The following is a 22,272-nucleotide window of genomic DNA, read 5'->3' as shown; positions in this document are numbered from 1 at the left end:
CTACTTCATTCTTGCAGAACCCAGAGAATCAATTTGTATGCAGGTACTAAACTTGCTTAATTGGAAAACAGTCAGAGTGGAAAATTTAAGAAAGAAAACAATTTTGAATTGTGAATGTGTGTTTGAAAATACAGAGACTCCAGAGCCCTTATTTATCTCTTTTTTGACACTGAGGGGCTCAGTTTGAGTCCCATTATATTATATCATATGGAGCCTACAGTTTTACATCTCAGAAAGGAAAATATACAAAACTTATTGTTTTGTTAGCACAATGCTTTCCTGCACTATGTAAAGATTATCCTTGTATTAATCAAATGCTGATATCTGTTGTAATCTGGACTTGGCATTATATGCTTATTGTAAGAATCTCTGGTCTCAAGTATGGGTAAACATTGCTCCCAATTTATTCTCTGACTTGTCAATAAAATGTGATCAGCCAATAGCTAGGCCGAAAAAAGAATAGGGAAGTATTTTAGCCAACCAGAAGAGGAGGAGGAGGAAAGGGAAAGATGACTTCAGCCACAAGGAAAGGGTCCCGGTGATATTGTGAGTTAGCATACCTGAAGCCATAGAGCCAGACGAATACTGAAATTCAAGTATTTCAAAATGTTTTGACTGTGAGGACAAGGAGAAGTATAGTCAGATTAATTTAGAGGATTAGAATAGATCAATAAGTGCCCAAGTATTTTACAGTAAAGCTTGATTAAATAAACCTTGTAGTTTCTGCCTCATTCATTTGGTGTAAAGGCCCATGATTCACCAAAGAATGATGCAAAAGCAAAGAATGTTTTAATCTCCAGAAGTCCAGCATGCTGGGGTCTACCATCCACCAAGATGGAGGCATACCAGAGAGCTCACAGGCCCCATTTAAAGCACATTAAGGAAGGGGTAGGTGACCTCTATCTTAATCTGTTGGTTCTATCCTTAGGGACATACCAGAACTCTTGCTGAGGTATGTGGGGGTGGGGGGCTGGTGGTAGATGAGTTGCTGGGATAGTATGGAAACTTTTGGTAACCCATTACCCTTGCCTCAGCCAGCTTCTGATGGCAGGGCAGTTTCTGAATGGCTGTCTGAAGCCTGTAGTTTTTGCAATAACTGACTTGTCTAGAATTGTCTGGATGTGCCCAGTTCTTGGAAACAGATTTAGGCCTAGTCTCCTTAACTGCCAATTTGAAGTCTGTCATGGAGTCAGTCTAGCTTGTCTCATTGGAAGCTAGCCAGGGAAAGAGAAAAAAAACCTACCACGTTAAAAAAATTACATATATATATATATATATATATATATATATATGTTGTTTAAAATATGCTAAAAACTTCTAAAAATTTATTCACATATTTTATTATTAAATTATTTTTATTTATTTACATTCCAAATATTGCTTTCCTTTCTGGTCCCACTCTCCAGGTTCTTCACCCCATACCCCTCCCTTTTTGCTTTTGAGAGGTTGCTCCCCCACCCCATCCACCCCACCACCTACCCCCACTTTATGCATCCTCCTTCCCTGGGGGCATCAAGTTTCTATAGGATTAAGCACATCCTCTCCCACTTAAGCCAGACAAGGCAATCCTTTGCTACGTATGTGCTGGAGGTCACGAACCAACTCATGTATGCTCTTTAGTTGGTAGTTTAGTTTCTGGGAGCTATAAGGGGTCCAGGTGAGTTGATAATGTTTAATGAGTTGATAATGAGTTGTTGTAGTTCTTAGGGGGTTGTCATCCCCTTCAGCTCCATTCCCAAACTCCTCCATAGGGGTTCCTGAACTCAGTCCAATGGTTGGTTCTACATATCTGCATCTGTCTCAGTCAGCTGCTGGAAGAGCCTCTCAGAGGACAGCCATGCTAGGCTTCTGTTTGCAAGCACAACATGGCATTAGTAATAGTGTCAGGGTTTGGTGGCTACAATGGGATCGATCTCAAGTTGGGCCAGTCATTGGATGGCCTTTCCTTCAGTCTTTGCTCCATTTTTGTCTCTGCATTTCCTTTAGACAGAAACAATTCTACATCAAAAATTTTGAAGATGTTTGGGGGATCCCATGCCTCATCTGGGAGCCATGTCTGTCTACTAGAGGTGGTCTTTTCCTCAAAGACATGGGAAAAGCAATTCTCAACTTCATATGGAAAAACAAAAACCCCAGGACATCTTAAAGAATTCTCAACAACAAAAGAACTTCTGGAGGAATCACCATCCCTGACCTCCAGATGTACTACAGAGCAATAGTGATAAAAACTGCATGGTATTGGTCCAGAGATAGACAGGTTGACCAATGGAATAGAATTGAAGATCCAGAAATAAACCCACACACCTATGTACACTAGATCTTTGACAAAGATCATTTATATTGAGAGTCATCAATGGACAATGATTACTGATTCCTATTATTTGATTGGTGGTATTGGTGATATTGGTGGTAGTAGTTTGTGTGTGTGTGTGTGTGTGTGTGTGTGTGTGTGCGTGTGTGTGCGTGTGTGTGTGTGTGTGTGTATTTACTTTGTTTTTGCTAGTTTGAGATTATTAATTTCCTGTATTTTCATGGGCATTGTTAATATCCTTGGATTGAGCTTTCTTTCTAGCATCTTCTGTAAGCCTGGATTTGTATATAGATGTTTTTTAAACTTGATTTTATCATGAAATGCTTTATTTTTTCATCTATGGTCTTTAAATATTTGGCTGGATATATTAGGCTTGGATGGCAGCTATGTTCTGTTATAGTCTGCAACACAAAGCCAGGAGGTTATTATGGCTTTTAAAGTATCCATTGAGAAGTCAGGCCTAGTTCTAATAGGCCTACCTTGGTCTGTCACTTTCTCTTTCCCTCCTCACTCTTCTAATATTCTTTCTCTGCTCTATGTGTTTAGTGATTTGATTATTATGTGGTAAGGAAACTTCCTTTTGGGGGTTGAATCTATTTGGTGTTCTGTTTGCTTCTTGTACCTCTATAAAATCCTTTGTCTCTGCTTTCAGCTAATTTGGATAATGGTTTGTCTACCCTTTGTCTTTTCTCAAAGAGTCAGCTCTTTGCTTTATTTATTATTTGTACTGTTCATCTTTGGTTGATTTATTTCTAATTTTATTAACTTTAGATATGAGTTTGTTTATTTCTTGTTATCTTTATAATTATCTCCTTCTTCAGGTTAGGAAATTTTCTTCTATGATTTTGTTGAAAATATTTCCTGGACCTTTGAGCTAGGATTTTTCTTCTCTATTCATATTATGGTTTGATATTTATATAGTGTCTTAGATTTTTCTAGATGTTTTGTCAGGAATGTTTTAGATTTAACATGTTCTTTGAGTGAGGTTGTTTTACTCATTCTTTGTATTATTCTTCTTTTGGTTGGTTTGTTTTTATCTTATTAACTTCAAGCATAAGATTGATTACTCCTTGCTGTCTACTCCTATTGGGGTATTATTTCTTCTTTTTTTCTAGCACTTTCTGGTGTGTGGTTAAGTTACTAAATGAGATCTCTTCATTTTTTTTTCCTTTTTTTAAAGATAGGAACTTACTGTTATGAACTTGCCTACTAGAGTTGTCTTTGTTGTACCCCACAGATTTGGGGGATATGGGAGATCTTTTCATCTTTTGAGATCTTTAATTTCTTTCTTTGAGACTTGAAATTCTTGTCATACAGATCTTTCACTTGTTTGGTTAGAGTTACACGTAGGTATTTTATATCATTTGTGACTATTGGGAAGGTAGTCGTTTCCCCGATTTTTTTCTCAGCCTGTTTATCCTGTGGGTTGGAGAAGGCTACGGATTTGTTTCAGTTAGTTTTATACCCATCCACTTTGCTGAAGTTGTTTATCAGTTGGAGGAGTTCTCTGGTGAAAATTTTGGGGTCACTTAAATATATTATCATACCATCTGCACAGAGTCATATTTGGACTTCGTCCTTTCCAATTTGTATGCATTTTACCTCCTTTTCTTGTCTGAATGCTCGGGGTAGGACTTTGAATACTATACTGAATAGGTAGGGAGAAAGTGGGAAGCCTTGTCTAGTCCCTAATTTTTGTGGGATTGCTTCAACTTTCTTTCTATTTAGTTTGGTGTGGGCTTCTGGTTTGCTTTATTTATATTGTTTTTACTATGTTTGGGTATGGGCCTTAAATTCCTGATCTTTCCAATTCTTTTGTCATGAAGGGGTGTTGAATTTTGAAAAATGCTTTCTCAGCATCTAATGAGATAATCATGTCATTTTTTTCTTTTAATTTCTTTATATAGCAGATTACATTGATTTCGTCTTAAATATTGAACTATCCCTGCATCTTTGGGATGAAACCTACTTGATCATGATGAATTTGTTTTGTGATAATTTTATTGAGTATTTTTGCATTGATATTCATAAGAAAAATTGGTCTAAGGTTCTCTTTCTTGGTTGGGTCTTTGTGTGGTTTAGGTACAAGTATAATTGTGACTTCATAAAATGAATTTGGTAGTGTTCCTTCTGTTTCTATTTTGTGAAATAGTTTGGACAGTATTGGTATGAAGTCTTTTATGATGGTCTGATAGAATTCTGCACTAAACCCATCTGGTCCTGGGCATGTTTTTCTTTGGTTGGGAGACTTTTAATGACTGTTTGTATTTCTTTAAGAGTTATGAGACAGTTTAGATGATTAATCTGATCCTGATCTAACTTTGGTACCTGGTATCTGTCTAGAAAATTGTCCATTTCCTCTAGATTTTCCAGTTTCGTTGAGGACAGGCTTTTGTAGTAGGATTTGATGAATTTTTCAATTTTCTCAGTGTTTTTGGTTATGTTTCCCTTTTCATTTCTGATTTTTCTTAATTTGGATAGTGTGTTCCCCTGGGTTGTCTGCCTAAGGGTTTATCTATCTTGTTGATTTTCTCAAAGAACCAGTTCCTAGTTTTGTTGATTCTTTGTGTATCTCTTTTTGTTTCTATTTGACTGATTACAGCCCTGAGTTCGTTTACTGTCTGCTGTCTACTCCTCTTGGGTATACTTGCTTCTTTTTGTTCTAGAGCCTTTAGGGTTGCTGTCAAGGTACTAATGTCTGCTCTCTCTAATTTTTTTTCTAGGCACTCAGAAATATGAATTTTCCTCTTCGCACTTCTTTTATCGTGTTCTGTAAGTTTCAGTATATTGTGCCTTCATTTTCATTAAATCCTCAAAAGTCTTTTATTTCTTTCTGTATTTCTTCCTTGAGCAAGTTATCATTGAGTAGAGCGTTGGTCAACTTTCATGCGTTTGTGTGCTTTCTGTCATTTTTGTTGTTATTGAAGACCAGTTTTAGTCCATGGTCATCTGATAGGATACATGATATTATTTCAATTTTCTTGTATCTATTGAGGCCTGTTTTTTACTGATTATATGGTCAATTTTGGAGAAGGTACCATTGGGTGCTGAGAAGAAGTTATACTCTTGGTTTTTAGATGAAATGTTCTATAGATATCTGTTAAATCCATTTGGTTCATAACTTCTGTTCATTTTTCTGTGTCTCTATTTAGTTTCTGTTTCCATGATCTGTCCGTTGATGAGAGTGGGGTGATGAAGTCTCCCACTGTTATTGCGTGAGATGCAATATGTGCTTTCAGCATTAGTGAAGTTTCTTTTATGAATGTGGCTGCCCTTGCATTTGGAGCATAGATATTCAGGATTGAGAGTTCATCTTGGTGGATTTTTCTTTTGATGAATATGAAATGTCCTTGCTTATCTTTTTTGATAACTTTTGGTTGAATGTCAATTTTATTCGATATTAGAATGGCTACCACAGCTTGTTTCTTGGGGCCATTTGCTTGGAAAATGGTTTTCCAGCCTTTTACTCTGAGATAGTGTCTGTCTTTGTCACTGAGGTATGTGTCCTATATGCACCAAAATGCTACGACCTGTTTATATATCTAATTTGTCAGTCTATGTCTTTTTACTGGGGAATTGAGTCCATTGATGTAAAGAGTTATTAGGAAATAGTGAATGTTGTTTCCTATTATTTTTGTTGTTAGAGATGGAAATTATGTTTGTATGGCTCTCTTCTTTTGGGTTTGTTACAAGAAGATTGTTTTCTTGCTTTTTCTCCCTCCCTGTGTTTTCCATCTATTATCCTTTGTAGGCCTGGATTTGTGTAAATTTGGTTTCATCATGGAATATCTTGGTTTATCCATCTATGTTATTTGAGAGTTTTGCTGGCATTTATCTTCTCTTAGAGTCTATATTACATCTACCCAGGAACCTTTGGCTTTCATAGTCTCTGGTGAGAAGTCTGGTATGATTTTGATAGTTCTGCCTTTATATGTCACTTGACTTTTTTCCCTTACTGCTTTTAATATTCTTTCCCTTTTTCTTTGCATTTGGTATCTTGACTATTATGTGATTGGAGGAATTATTTTTCTGGTCCAATCTATTTGGAGTTCTGTAGGCTTCTTGTATGTTTATCAGATCTCTTTCTTAGTTTAGGGAGGTTTTCTTCTACCATTTCTTTGAAGATATATTACCTTAGATTTGCTCTTTTTCTTCTACCCTAGATTTCCTAGATGTTTTGGATTAGAAGCTTTTTGTATTTTGCATTTTCTTTGGTGGTTTTGTGAATACTACGTATAGTATCTTTTGCCCCTGAGATTCTCTCTTCTATCTCTTGTATTCTGTTGGTGATCTATAACACTTGATCTCTTTCCTAAGTTCTATCTCCAGGGTTCTCTCTTTCTGTGACTTCCTTATTGTTTCTATTTCCATTTTTAAATACTGGATGGTTTTGTTCACTTCCTTCGCCTGTTTGGTTGATTTTTGTGTTTCGTCTTTAAGGGCTTCTACCCCTTAAAGGGCTTTGCCCATCCTGTAGGCCTGTGTGCTAGTACTACTGGGAAACCAACTGTCTTCCAGAGGGATCTGGGAACAGAGAGCTATGACACAAGTTCAACTCAGGGTGCAGACAAAAATTTTGTTGAAGATATTTTCTGTGCCTGTGACCTGGTTTCTTTTCCTTCCTCTATTTCTCTAGCCCTCTATTGCTATTATTCATAGTTTTGGTCTTTTAGTAGTGTCCCAGATTCCCAAGTGTCAGGAAGGTTTTAGATTTAATATTTGGCTTGACTGAGGTATTTGTTTCTTCTTTTGTGTCTTCAACCCCCAAGAATCTCTCTTCTATCTCTTATAAGTTGGTGAGGCTTACCTTTGAAGTGTCTACTTGTTTTCCTGTATTTTTCACACAACTTTCCCTCAGTTTGTGTTTTCCTTTTTCATTTTATTTCTACTTTCCAGTTTTGAACTATTTTCTTTATTTCATTACATTGTTTACTGTTTTCATTGATTTCATTAGTTCATTTTTTGTATCCTCTTCAATGACCTTGAACATATTGATAATAACTATTTTGAAGATCCTGTCTTGTGCTCCATCTAAATTGCATTTCTCATGACCTACTCAATTAGAGTTTCTGGGCTCTGGTGGCAATATATTATCCTGCCTACCATTGAGTTTGTTTTCACACTAGCATCTAAGCATCTGGTTTAATGATGGTTGTCATTCTAGGTGTTTATATCAGGCCTTGGCTTTGTTGGGTGGGTGTTCCATTTCTTGATTTCAAATGAACTCTGTGGATCATAGAACAGTGTCCATGTGTTGCATGGAAGGATATTTTCTGGGATCCTCATAGGTGTGGCTTCTGAGGATTTCATGTCAAATATGATTCTAGGGATTGTGCTCGAACATGTAGTTTAGGAATGGGAATGGGCTAGGAATTGGGTCTGTGGGTCCACAGAAAGGAGGAAAGCAGGGATCTCTGCCATCAGATTTACACACCATAGGTAGATACGAAAGGGAAGTTGAAGAATCCACAAGCTTCTCAGTCCATGAGGCTGAATTTCTCTGTGGATCATCAGTAGACCCTGGAATTCCAAAGAAGTAGATTGAATATTAATGAAGGAATGGGCTAGCTAAGAGACAAAATAAGGCTGGCAAAGAGCAAAATATTTTTATGTGGTCTTACACAGGCTTCCAGCAAAAGGTGTGACCCAGATTAATGTGTGTTTTCCCAACCTCAAGACTCAGTTTAAGCTGGGCAGTGATGGTATATGACTTTAATCACAGCACTCAGGAGGCAAAGGCAGTTGGACCTCTGAATTTGAAGCCAGCCTGGTCTACAGAGTAAGTTCCATTTACAAGACAGCCAGGGCTATACAGAGAAGAATTGGTTTGAAAAACAAAACAAAACAAAACAAAACAAAACAAAAACAACAAAATGAAACAAAAACAAACAAACAAAATCTCGGATTGAAGACGTTCGTCTTCTCATCTCCAGATCCAGAATAAAGGCATGACTTTTTCTAGCTCAAAAGATCCATATTAAAGGTGTATTTTCTTACCTGATTGATCCAGATTAAAAGTAGATTTTCTTATGAGTTCAGATTAAGCAAAAAGCCCTCACAGCTGTGCCATTTATTTTTGGATTTTAGTTAATTCCAGATGTAGTCAAGCTGACAACCAAAAGAATAGCCACCACAGAAAAAGATACATATCCCTTGCCATTTCACAATACTGAGCCTAAGCAGACCCAAGCTTCATGATTAACCCAACTCACATATCCTGTGCTTTGCTTCAGCCTGGCCCACCAATATCAGATGCAATACCCAAATCCCCATATGACTAAACTTCATTCCAGAAAAACAATATGGAAGTTTAAAGCCTTATTTCTCTTCTAAAAGCTACCAGTTCTATAAAAATACTCTACAACAAGAACTGTTGAACTGAGCCTAAAGACATGGATTTTAAAAGAACAATCATAAACTTCATTAAAAAATTCAAGATATTTAGAGAAGACACAGGAAACAGCTCAATGAACCTAGATAGAATTAAAGCAAATGAACACCTGAGTGATGCTGAAGAAAACCTAGGCATAAGGCTTATGGAAATGACAAAGGTAATTCAGAATGTCAAAAAAATTCAATAAATATATAGAAACACTGAAGGAAATGCAATCTAAAATGAAGATGAAATTGAAAGCCACAATAATGTAATTAGAAAACACAAGATAAAGCATTAAAATAGAATGAATCACATAGAAGACAGACTATCAAGGCCCAAAAATAAAGTAGAACATCTAGACCAGAAAGCAAAGTATATAAAAACAATCAATCATCAAGCAAATAAACTAAAAAGCAAGAAATGAACATGCTGGAAATGTAGTATTCCATGAAAAGATAAAATCTACAAATTATAGAAATAGATGAGGTAAAGGAATACTACATCAATGTATAGGCCAGAAATTGAACAAAATTATAAAAGAATACCTTCCCAAACTAATGAAAGATATACTGTGGTTGTTTAAATATGAATGTCCCTCATAGACTCACATATTTTAATGCATGGTCATTAGGGTGTGGCACTACTTAAAAGGAATTAAGAGATATGGCCTTGTTGGAGGAACTGTCACTAGGGATGAACATTGAGGTTTTTAGGAATTCAAGCCATAACTATTCTAGCTGTCTGCTGCTATAGATGTTAAATTCTCAAGCTTTTTTCTCCAGCACTGTCTTCTTGCCACAGACAATGGATTGAACCTCCCTAAATGTAACCAAGCCCCAAATAAATGTGTTCTTTTATAAGAGTTGCCATGATTATGAGGTCTCTTCATAGCAATTGAACACTCACTAAGACATACCCACACAAATACAAGAAAGCACAAAGAACTCCAAATAGACAAAAATCAGGAAAAAATTCTTGTGGAGTATCATAGACAAAAGACGAAGAACACAGAACAAGTATCACATTAAAAAGTGTATGGAAAACTGCAAGAGAGAAAACACATGTCATCTCTAAAGAAATATCAACTAAATTCCTGCTGGAAACACTGGAAATCAGAATAGGTGGAAACAATGTGTATTAAGTTCTAAAAGACTATAGTTGTTATCCTGCACTCAGCAAAATTATCTGTGTTATTTAAAGAAGAAAGACGTTCCACGATATAAATGGCTAAAAGATTTATATGCATCAGATTAAGACAGTCAACAAAACAAAAAGAATCAGGAAGCAATATTTCAGGCTGCAAAGAGGAGGAAGCACAGTCAAGAGAGAAAAAAGGCAAATAAGTCATAATTTCTGAAACACAAAGTACCACTGAAACATAAACATCAAAAACAACACGATGATTAGAATCAACACATGCATTTCAATAATAACTAAAGGCTAATGGCCTCAATTCTTTAGTCAGAAAGTGCTGGAAAACTGAATCAAGAAGCAAGTCCTATTGAAATTATCTGCAAGAAACTCAGTTTTATAGGTAGGCACCACCTTAGAGGGAAAAGACGGACAAAAGTGCTCCAGTCATATAGGACCAGAGATTTTTGCTATCCTAATACATGGCAAAATAGAGTTCAAACTAAAACTAATCACAGGGAATAAAAAAGGATTTTGTTCTAATAAAATTATTACTATCTTAAACATATATGTACCAAACTTTCATTGTCCAGTTTCATAAAATGTGCACTACACATTTTATGTGTAATTATGTGTAATTAAAGACATAGATTAAGCTTAATCTATCATTAGTCAGTGATTGTAATACTCTATTTCTTCTAACAGACATGTCATCCAAAAGAAATTAACATGGATTTAAGAGATATCTATAGAATAATCCAACCAATTTCCCAAATATACATCCATTTAACAGCACACCGAATGTACTATAAACTAAAACAAATCTAACAAATCCAGAAAGATCAAACTAACTCGGTGTATTCTGTCTGACTATAGTACTACACAATTTAAATGTAAGAACAAGCAAATCTCTACTAAATACAAAAACTGACAGAGATTAAATAACTCAATTAACAAAATTAGAAATGAACAAGGAAAATTGCAATAGAACTAAAGAAATTCAGATATTAGAAAATATTTTTAAAACTTTATACTCCATTAATAAATAAATGGATGAGAAAGAAAGACTATAGGCCAATAAGTACATTTAAAAATTCACAATATAATAACTACAAATGAAATACAAACACACATCACAAAGATTATCCAGCATAATATGTTGGTTCTATTGCAGGGATGTTTCTACATATGCAAGTGAGTAAATGGAAAACATATTAGGGAATGGCTTTCCACTTAGGAGCAACTGTTGCTTTGCCAAAGAATCCAAGTCTGCTTTTTTAAACAAACATGGTGGTTAACAACCATCTCTAAGCTCAATTCTAAAACTTTCAATCCTTCTAGTTTCTGCCTGAACTAGGAGCTGACCAGGTCCCACAGCTCTCTGTATCCAGATCCCAGTTGAAGACAGAGCAGGACTCTTAGAAGTGCAGACAATCCTGAGAGCACAGGGGAGACCACCACTTCTGCTCACATTCCTGGTGCAAGAGGAACCCTCCAGGAGGCCTCTGGACACAGGAACCTAGAAGCAGACTAGGAAAGGGTCCTTCTGGTTTCTACCTGTGTCCAGAGTTGACCCTGTGTCATAGCTCTCTGTACCCAGATCATTCTGGGGGAAAGCCAGTCTCCAGGAGTGCTGACGCACAGACTTACAGGAGGGTCAAGTCACTGTTTGAGACAGCAAGACCAGCTAACACCAGAGATAACTAGATGGCAAGAGGCAAGTTCAGGAATCTAAACAACAGAACTAAGACTACTTGGCATCATCAAAGCCCCAGTTCTCCCACCAAAGCAAATACTGGATATCCAAACACACCAGAAAAGCAAGATTCTGATTTAAAATCACATCTCATGATGAAGATAAAGGACATAAAGAAGGACACAAATGGGGCTGGGAATTTAGCTCAGTGGTAAAGCGCTTACCTAGGAAGCGCAAGGCCCTGGGTTCGGTCCCCAGCTCCGAAAAAAAGAACCAAAAAAAAAAAAAAAAAAAAAACCAAAAAAAAAAAAAAAGAAAAAAAAAGGACACAAATAACTCCCTTAAAGAAATACAAGACAACACAGAAAACAAGTAGGAAGTCCTTAAAGAAGAAACACAAAAATCCCTTAAAGAATTACAGGAAAACATAACCAAACAGGTGAAGGAATTGAACAAAACCATCCAGGATCTAAAAATGGAAATAGAGACAATAAAGGAATCACAAAGGTAGACACCCCTGGAGATAGAAAATGAACAGAACATACATTAGCAGCTGGACAGCACACCTGAAAGTTCTAGAACAAAAGGAAGCAAATACACCCAAGATGAGTAGACCACAGGAAATAATCAAACTCAGGGCTGAACTCAACCAAGTAGAAACAAAAAGAACTATACGAAGAATCAACAAAACCAGGAGTTTGAGAAAATCAGTAAGATAGATTAAGCCCTTAGCCAGACTAACCAGAGGGCCAAGAGACCTCATCAAAATTAGCAAAACCAGAAATGAAAAGGGAGACATAACCAAAGGCATTGAGGAAAATTTAAAGTCATTAGATCCTACTACAAAAGGCTATACTCAACAAAACTGGAAAATCTGGATAATATGGACAATTTTCTAGACAGATACCAGGTACTAAAGTTAAACCAGGATCAGATAAACCATCTAAACATTCCCATAACCCCTAAAAAAATAGAAGCAGTCATTAAAAGTCTCCCAACTAATAAAACCCCAGGACCAGAAGGGTTAGTGCAGAATTCTATCAGACCTTCATAGAAGACAGAATACCAATACTGTCCAAGCTGTTCCACAAAATAGAAACAGAAGGAACAATACCCAATTCATTCTATAAAACCACAATGACACTTATACCTAAACCATACAAAGACCCAACAAAGAAAGAGAACTTGACATCAAGTTCCCTTATGAATATCAATGCAAAAGTGGTCAATAAAATTCTCACAAATTAAATTCAAGAACACATCAAAACAATCATTCCCCATGAGCAAGTAGGTTTCATCCCAGGGATGCAGAAAAGTTTCACTATAAGAAAATCTATTAATGTAATCCACTATATAAACATAAAAGAAAAAACCCACATAATCATCTCATTAGATATGGAAAAAACAATTGGCAAAATATAACACCATTTCATCTTAAAAGTCTTGCAAAGATCATGAATTCAAGGCCCGTACCTAAACATAATTAATGTTATATACACCAAACAAGTAACCAATATCAAACTAAATGGAAAGAATCTTGAAGCAACCCTTCTAAAATCAGGGACTAAACAATGATGTCCACTCTCTACTTATCTCTTCAGTATAGTACACAAAGTCCTAGCCAGAGTAATTAGAACACAAAAGGAGGTCAAAGGGATACAAACTGGAAAGGAACAAGTCAAAATATCACTATTTGCAGGTGATATGCTAGTACCAAAAATTCCACCAGAAAGCTCCTACAACTGATAAACAACTTCAGCAAAGTGACTGGATAAGAAATTATCTCAAACAAATCAGTATCCTTCAAAGGATAAATTGGTTGAGAAGGAAATTAAGTAAATTTCTTCATCATAGTCACAAATAATATAATTATCTTGATATTTTGGTATGACTCTAACCAAGCAAGTGAAAGATCTGTATGACAAGAATTTCAAGTCTCTGAAGAAAGAAATTGAAGAAAACCTCAGAAGATGGAAATATCTCCCATTCTCATGGACTGACAGGATTAATATAGTAAAAATGGCCATCTTGCTGAAAGTAATCTACAGATTCAGTGTAATCCCCATCAAGATTCCAACTAAATTCTTCATAGAATTAGAAGGATCAATTTGCAAATTCATTTGGAATAACCAAAAACCCAGGACAATGATAACTATTCCCAACAAAAAAACTCAGATGACAACAGATGCTGGCAAGAATGTGGAAAAAGAAGAACACCCGTCCATTGTTGGTAGGATTGCAAGCTGGTACAACCACTCTAGAAATCAGTCTGGAGGTTCCTCAGAAAACTGGATATAATACCTTTATTTATAATAGCCATAAGCTGGAAAGAACACAGATATCCTTCTACAGAGGAATAGATACAGAAAATGTGGTACATTTACACAATGGAATACTACTCAGCTATTAAAAAACAATGACTTTATGAAATTCAAAGGCAAATGAATGGAACTAGAAAATGTCATCCTGAATGAGGTAACCCAATCACCAAAAAACAAAACAAAACAAAAACCACACATGGTATGTACTCACTGATAAGTGGATGTTAGCTCTAATTACCAAAGATACAATCCACAGACCATATGAAGCTCAAGAAGAAGGAAGAACAAAGTGTGGATGCTTCAGTTCTTCTTAGAATGGGGAACAAAATACTCAGTAGAGGTAGAAAAGAGGAGGGACTTGGGAGGAAGACAGGAGTGAGTGGGGGAAAGAGGGGCAGGATATGGGGATGATATACAGAGGGTCACGAAATTTAGCAGAGGTTTGTAGCAGTGAGGCATGGGGAACCTCTGGTAGCCACCAGAAGTTCCCAGATGCTAGGAAAGCAAGAGGCTCTCAGGGCCCAACTGGAATGACATTAACTAAATTACCCAACAAAGGGGATGGAGAACCTGTAGAGACCATATGCAGAGGTCAGACAAGGCCCCGACTTGAGGGATGGTGACGCCCACCCACCTCAAAAATATTAATCCAGCATTCCTCCTGTCAAATGGGAATGCAGAAACAAAGAGTGAAGCAGAGACTGAAGAAAAAGCCATTTAGAGACTGCCTCATCTAGGGAGAAATACCATCTCCAAACTCAGACACTATTTCTAGTGCCAAAAAGTGCTTACTGACAGGAGCATGTATACCGTGTCCCCTGAGGGGCTCTGCCAGAACCTGAGCAATACAGATGTTGATGTATGCAGCCAAACAATAGACTAAGCATGGGGACCTCAATGGAAATTTAGGGTAAGGATTGAAGGAGCTGAAAGTGTTTGCAACCCTAAAGAAAGAAATATAGTATCAACCAACTAGAACCCCTAAGGCTCTCAGTGACCCAACCAAAGGGTACACATGGGGGGAGGATGTCCCATTTCTCCAGCTGGATATGTAGCAGAGGATTGCTTTATCAGGCATTACTGGGAGGGGAGCCCTTGATTCTGTGGATGCTTTATGACCCAGAGTATGGGAATGCTAGGGCTGAGGCAGGAGTGGGTGGGCAAATGAGGGAGCACTCTCATAGAGGAAGGGGAGGGACGGGGATAGAGGGTTTGTGTTGTGGAACCTGGGAATGGGATAACATTTGAAATGTCAATAAATAACCAATAAAATAAAATAAAAGCCATGTAGAAAGTGATAAATCCTCGTGAACTGTTGTACATGTTCTTCCATTGAGAACTAACATTGTTTCCAATATTAGCTGTTCCCACAAATAACATTCATTTCTATTTGCAAAATTTGAGCATATCATTTATAGATAAGATAAATATTTTGAAATCATAGTCAAAGGAATATCACAAATAGATTTACAATGTTAATTCTTTATAGTCATCAATTGTACAGCCAAATATTCCAAGCTTTTTAATTGCTTGACGATTGGATGACAGACCAAACTATGAAATCACTGAGACCATCTTAATACCAACAGAACGTGTGTTTCTTCTACTTCCTTACAGAGCACTGGTGAAGAGTTGTTTACAGAAGCTTGGGTGACCTCTAAACAGCTACATCAAAGAAAAGTTGTACTGCAGAACCCGTGACAACCGCTCTGTAAATGCAGTCTTCCCTTCAGTTAACATTCCACATTATATATCTCATAGCACCTTCTGAGCTGCAAGACCATATGCAATTTGGAATTAGAAGTGGCTGAGAGCAAGATGGTGGAGTGGTGTGAATCTATGAGAAAGGTTAACAAGCCTGGTCTTCATAGTCTTTAGCAACTAGTCAACAGCTATTCTGATGACAATGGGAATGACATTTATACTCAGAGGACAATGTTATGCAACAGAGAAGGTATCCACTTTTTGCCTACTTTTTAGTAAGTAAAGATAATCACTTCTAAAATGGCACATAACTATATCTATTGTTTTCTTTTAAAAAGTAATCTATTATTTTTTTTAAATCAGTTTCTTCTTCCTTTTATTCTACCCAACTCCTCCCAATTTTTTCCATTAAATTCATGGTCTGTTTTTCTTTAACTGGTGTGTGTGTGTGTGTGTGTGTGTGTGTGTGTGTGTGTGTGTGTGTGTGTGTGTATAAATATATAAATACAACTTGCTCAAGCCACATAATGTTATTTATGCAACTATGATTCCAGGGCTGACCATTTGGTATTGGTTCACAAATCGGGGAGGGGATCTCCTCCCTGGGAAAGATTCTTTATCCAGTGCTCAGCATTCTTTGATGACTGATAATGCTTTGTACCCGGTTGTGAGCCTAGATGATTTTATTTGTATTTGTTAGGATGTCTATTAGAATTGTCTTTATTAAGGTCTGGTATAGACGTCTATGTTGATGAGACTTCATGGGTGCCACTTCTGACATTTATAGGAGACATAAATGCATGTGATTTTAATAACCATGCTTGCTCTGGCTAAAGCAGCCACTTGCTTGCTGTCTAGTTAGCCCCCATGGTTAGCTAACGCTTTCCTGAGATCTCTAAGAACAGCTGCCACCTGTATTCCTGATAGTGCTCCCCATTCCTCCTTGTCTGGTGCTGGCAATGACTGTCTCACTCAGCTCCCTTTAGTCCCAAGAAAGGAAAACTCTAGAGACTTTTGTATTTTAAAACTGACCATATAACTCCAAGGCTGGGGAAAGAGTATCTTGTCCTATTCTCCTTAGCCTCCACAGCCACCTATGTAGGCTACAAACTATTGGTGCCCCAAGAGAACTACATGTCTGCAGGTTCCTAGCTGGTCCATAGCCTGGTCCAAAAAAACCTTTTCTCAATCTCTTCCCCTTCTCTTCCTCCTGGGACCTGGAAAACCTGCCTCTATATCTTCACCGAACTGTTCGCGTCTGCCGTCTTTATTTACCCAATCAAACAAGTAGATAACCTACCACTGCATATAATCTCATAGTAATCTTGCTGCTCCTGTGGCTCTTAAAAATTTCTCTCCCCATCTTATACTGTGATATCTGAGCCTGAGTCATATTGTATCATCAGTTGTAGACTGATACCACATGGTCACTTGTATCATTTGTTCACTGCATTTTGACTGGTTGTGGTTTTCTGTAATAGTCATAGCTTACACAAGAGAAGTTGGGTTTTTTTGTTTGTTTGTTTCCTCGTTTTAAATGAGGATATCTAATTTGCTTTTATATTGCTGTGATAAGACGTCACTTCCAAGGCAATTTATAAAAGAATTTATTTGGTAAGTACAATTTCAGAGGGTGAGATTGTGACATCATGGTAGAAAGTCTGGGAGCAGGCAGGCAGGCAGTCATGATGCTGAAGCACTACCTGAGAGTTCATACTTTGATTCACAACCTCAAGGCAGAGCGAACCCACTGGGAATGGTATGTGCTTTTGAAACCTCAAAGTCTGTCCCCAATGGCAAACAAGACAACACCTAATCCTTCCCAAATAATTCCACCAAATAGAGACCAATTATTCAAATATATGATCCTATGAGGGCCATTCACTTTCAAACCAGACTATGTGTTTCAAATATTCTTTTTTAAAATTTTGTTTAATATTTAATATTGAAGATGTGTTGTCCCTAGAGTTAGAAGCACCCAGAAAGTTTTAAAACAAAGCGTATCTTGAACATATATAAGAGAAGTTACAGAAAAGAGATTTTTCTGCCTGATGAAAACAATTTTATTTCCATCATCATTATTATTTTATTTATTCACTTTACATCCCACTCACTGCCTCCTCCCAGTCACCCATCCCACAATTTTCCTTCCTACCTCCTCCTTTTTTCCTCTGAGTGGATTGGGTACCCCCTGTGTTTCTCCTGATCCTGGCATGTCAAGTATCTTTGAGACTCAGGCCATCCTCTCTCACTGAGGCCAGATAAGGCATCCCTCTTATACTCACACTTATCTGTAGGTATAAAAGTAAACATTGGAATGCGGTTTTAGAAAGGTAGGTGGCAATTGAACATTTTCCTCCAAGACTGATGACCTCAATAGCCCTTGATAGGTAGGTTTCAGTAACAAGAAAGACTTCCCTTTTGTAGAATGAACCGTAAGTCCAATTAGAGAGATGTTGATTACCAGCATGTGTACCACTATCACACCCTTCTGGCTGTTATGTCATATTGGTCATCACTGTTTCATAAGGGTCATAACTGGTTAAGACTGTTGTCTGCTTTTTCTTCCCTTGGCATCTTGCATGGTACTTTATGGGACAATAACAGATGACACTCTGGGAGACAGCATTCAGGTCAGATCCATTGAATCCCGTAGATGACTGGTTTTTTTAACCTGTATGTCACAATCCATTACAGAGTTGAGTAACCCTTCCACTGGGGTTTCCTAAGACCACTAGAAAACACAGATATTTTGTATTACAATTCATGATAATAATCAAAGTAAAATTGTAGTTATGAAGTTGCAATAAAAATAAATTTTTGATTGAGGGTCAAGAACATGAGGAACTGTATTAAAGGGTCACAGCATTAGTATCTAGATCCTGTATTCAAAATGCTTGGTGCCTTTGATAAAAGAGTCTCACCTCTTTAAGGCAAGTATGTATAACAGCAATAGTTTCTAATGCTTTGGGAGTCTCTCATACAATTCTAACTAACAAAGAAGCAAGTCAGGAAGGTGTGTTCCTGTGTGGGTCCTGCCTCTATTCCTGTTTGATTTCTTTCTCTGACATCCTTCAGTGATAGACTGACTAGGGTGTTATAAGCTGAAATAAATGCTTTCTTCCCCAAGTGCTTTTGGTCATGATATTTATCACAGCAGCAGAATGAAAAGTAAGACAACATGAAAGGCTTTCCGTTCAGAGAGTAACTATTCATAATATTATACAATAAATTTAATTTCTGCATATAGATGTTATCAGTTGTTTGAACATATATTACCATTGCATTTTATTATATCTTATCATTAATATATAACATTTAAAATAGAAAATATACATATATCAGAAAATAGGTCAAAGCAACATAAGCATACATATATGTGTGTATATTATAACTAAAACATTATTCTACAATGTTCTGAATCTTCTTTAAAATGTAATGTATTTTAGAAGAAGTGCTTTTATATAAAGTTGTGGCTTGGATTGCCAGTGCTTTCCAAAGGTCCACGTGATGACATTTTGTTCTCCGGAGAAGTACTGTGAAGACTTGGTGGAGCAAGAAGAAGTAGGACAGATTGGATTTCTTCAGGCCACTGAAAGCAAAGGGGAATCCAGTCCCTCTTTGCCACTTACCAATGTCTCTTTTGCCTCCTTACCATGAAATAGAGCCACTTGCTCTACCATGTGCTGCCAGGTTTGTGTGCTGATTAACTCTAAGCATCAGATCCATTTGAACTAAAACTTTCACTCTGTGAGTCAAAAGAAACTTTTCCTCTATATAAGATGCTTCCCTAGGAATTTATCATTACAACAGAAAGCTAGCACATAGGGATATTATCTTTAAAGATGTCTTACTCTAATGCCTATATAATATTCACTGGAAAATTGCTAACTGTATGTTTATATGTTCATTATTTTTCATTAATATCAACTCTTTAGGCTTTATATTGTAAGAACTTCAAATATCATCATAGTTTCAAACATTTGAAAGTGAGAAAAATCTATGCAGAAGTTTGATCTGAAGCAGGTTATTTTCTAGCTCTAGAATGGATGAGACTCTATAATCCTGTAGGATAGAGATACAATTTAGAAAATGAATTGCCCTGCAACATCCCCTTCCCCAAGATATATAAGAAGTGGAGGTACTCACGTTGAAAGTCATGTAACACCAGCTATTTCAGTTATGGTAGTGAGCCTCTGAGCCTCTATGGCCTGATCAGAAAAAAAATAATGTTAACATTACTAGTGTTCAACAGTGATGTATGATGTGTAAGCATCATTTTATATAAGAAGTTCCAAGATATTAACTATTCCAGTGTTTTAAAGCTTACAATTCAAAGCACGAATATTCTTACATTTTGGGATGAACTTAGCTCAGTCATGAAAATCTTACATTTGACTGATACCATGAAGACTTGAGTTCTATCCCCAGAAGCCATAAAAATGTTAGACATGACAGGGCACACCTGTAATCCCATTGCTGGGAAGACAGAGACAGGTGGATCCCAAAAGGCTTGCTAGCCATCCAGCCCACTAAAATCAATATTAATTAATTAATCAAAATCAATCAAGTAAATAATATACAATAAATTTAATTTCTGCATATAGATGTTATCAGTTGTTTGAACATATATTACAATTGCATTTTATTATTTCTTATTATTAATATATAACATTTAAAATAGAAAATATACATATATCAGAAAATAGGTCAAAACAACATAAGCATACATACATATACGTGTATATATTATAACTAAAACATTATTCTACAATGTTCTGAATCTTCTTTAAAATGTAATGTATTTTAGAAGAAGTGATTTTATATAAAGTTGTGGTTTTAAACTCCAGGTAATATTAGAGTCTCTATCTCAGAATAAAAGGCAGATTGAGATTGAGAGAGACATCGCATGTCAATCACAAATATGTGCCTTCATGTACACAATACACGTACTGTGCTGACTGGTTTTATATATTTTTTTTATTAACTTGAGTATTTCTTATTTACATTTCGAGTGTTATTCCCTTTCCCGGTTTCCAGGCAAATATCCCCTAGTCCCTCCCCCTCCCCTCCTTTATGGATGTTCCCCTCCCCATCCTCCCCCCATTGCCGCCCTCCCCCCAACAATCTAGTTCACTGGGGGTTCAGTCTTAGCAGGACTGGTTTTATATTAACGTGACACAATCTAGAGTTATCAGAGAGGAGGAAGCCTCAATTGAGAAACTACTTCTGTAAGATCAGGATGTTGGCAACCCAGAAGGATACTTTCTTAATTCCTGAATGATGTTGGAGGGCCCAGCCCATTGTGGGTGTGGCTACATCAGTGCTGGTAGTCCTCTGTTCTCTAAGAAGGCAGGCTGAACAAGACAGTAAGCATCCCTCTTTGGCATCTTCATTAGTTCTTGCATCCAGGTCTCACCTCTGTTTGAATTCCTGCTGTGACTTCCTTTAGTGATAGATTATGATGTAAAAGAGTAAGTTAAGTACTCCTCTCCTAACTTGCTTTTTGACCTGGTGTTTCAGGATAATAGTAGAAACCCTGACCCTGATAGTAACTAAGATATACTTAAGAGGGGAGGGGGGAGTGGGAGAGAGGAGGAAGGAACAGAGAGGAAGAGAGAGATAGGGAGGAGATGGAAGAGAAAGAGAGTGAAGGAGAGAAGGAGAATAGTAAATAACAAATTTTGAACTATGCAAAGGCATTCACTTCCGCATGAAAAAGGATTCATACAGAGAATTTTCTATTGTACAGTAGGCATTCAGAATATGAGCTATGTATTCAAAAGCATGTTTGCTGTCAGGACATCTTTAGATGGCACAAACCAGGCCATTTCAAGTGCTCCAGCTTTGAACAAAACCAATCCAAAATCAGCCTCTTTGCTCTTTCTCTTTGCTATGATCTCCAAACTCCAGCCTCAGCAAACCAGAGATAAAGACCAGCAGACTCAGAACGAACCTAGAAGTCATTATTTATGTCTCACAAGCTTATGACAAGGGGCTGTGAGACTCATCCTGATTCATGTCAAGTGTGAAGCTTCACTGATAGAATTTCAAACAAACAGTTCCTTAGGCAAACCATTTTTGTGGCTTCTCTGTGACTCTGCATGCTGCTTACCAAATACATCTAGCCAAAAATAAACCCATAAGCATGAAAAACAAATATAATTTGTGAATATGCACAGCAAATTTAACTGCCATGGCAGTAGACAATCTACATTCAAACTGAGAAGCAGTGGTTCAGGAACAGTCTTGAAGGGCAGAGTCCTTATCTCCATGTTTATTTTGCAGGCATTTTTAGGATCGCAGTTGTTAATGGGTCCAGGGTTAATGGGTTAATTGAATATGTGGACAGGAGGATATTTAGGACTATTATTTCCTGCTCAGTTGGAGACCGCAAGAGAGATGAGTCCTTCGCTTAAAATGGTAGAAAGCTCAAAAGAAAATTCTGCTTCCTTTACCCCCTGTCTTTCATAGTAGATAAAGCCTAAAAGGAGAATTGTAAGTAGGTGGTGAGAAGGTGACTGCTTAGCAAGACAGAGTATTTGAGTTGCTGAACAGTCACAGGAGATGATCCAGATAGGTGTGTTTTGATGTACACACTTCAGTCTCTACCAGTGAGATACTGTAGTATAAACGCATGTACTTGGTTCTTTACATTTCTACACTGTTTGTGAAATTTGTCTTCTTCAGCAAATACATTTTCCTGAGAAGTAGGAAAGATGTGGGCACCACC

This window comes from Rattus norvegicus, chromosome 5, assembly GCF_021556685.1.
Source record: "Rattus norvegicus strain SHRSP/BbbUtx chromosome 5, alternate assembly SHRSP_T2T, whole genome shotgun sequence".
Classification (NCBI taxonomy): domain Eukaryota; kingdom Metazoa; phylum Chordata; class Mammalia; order Rodentia; family Muridae; genus Rattus; species Rattus norvegicus.
The sequence above is the reverse complement of the archived record's forward strand: the minus strand, read 5'-3'. Positions refer to the sequence as shown.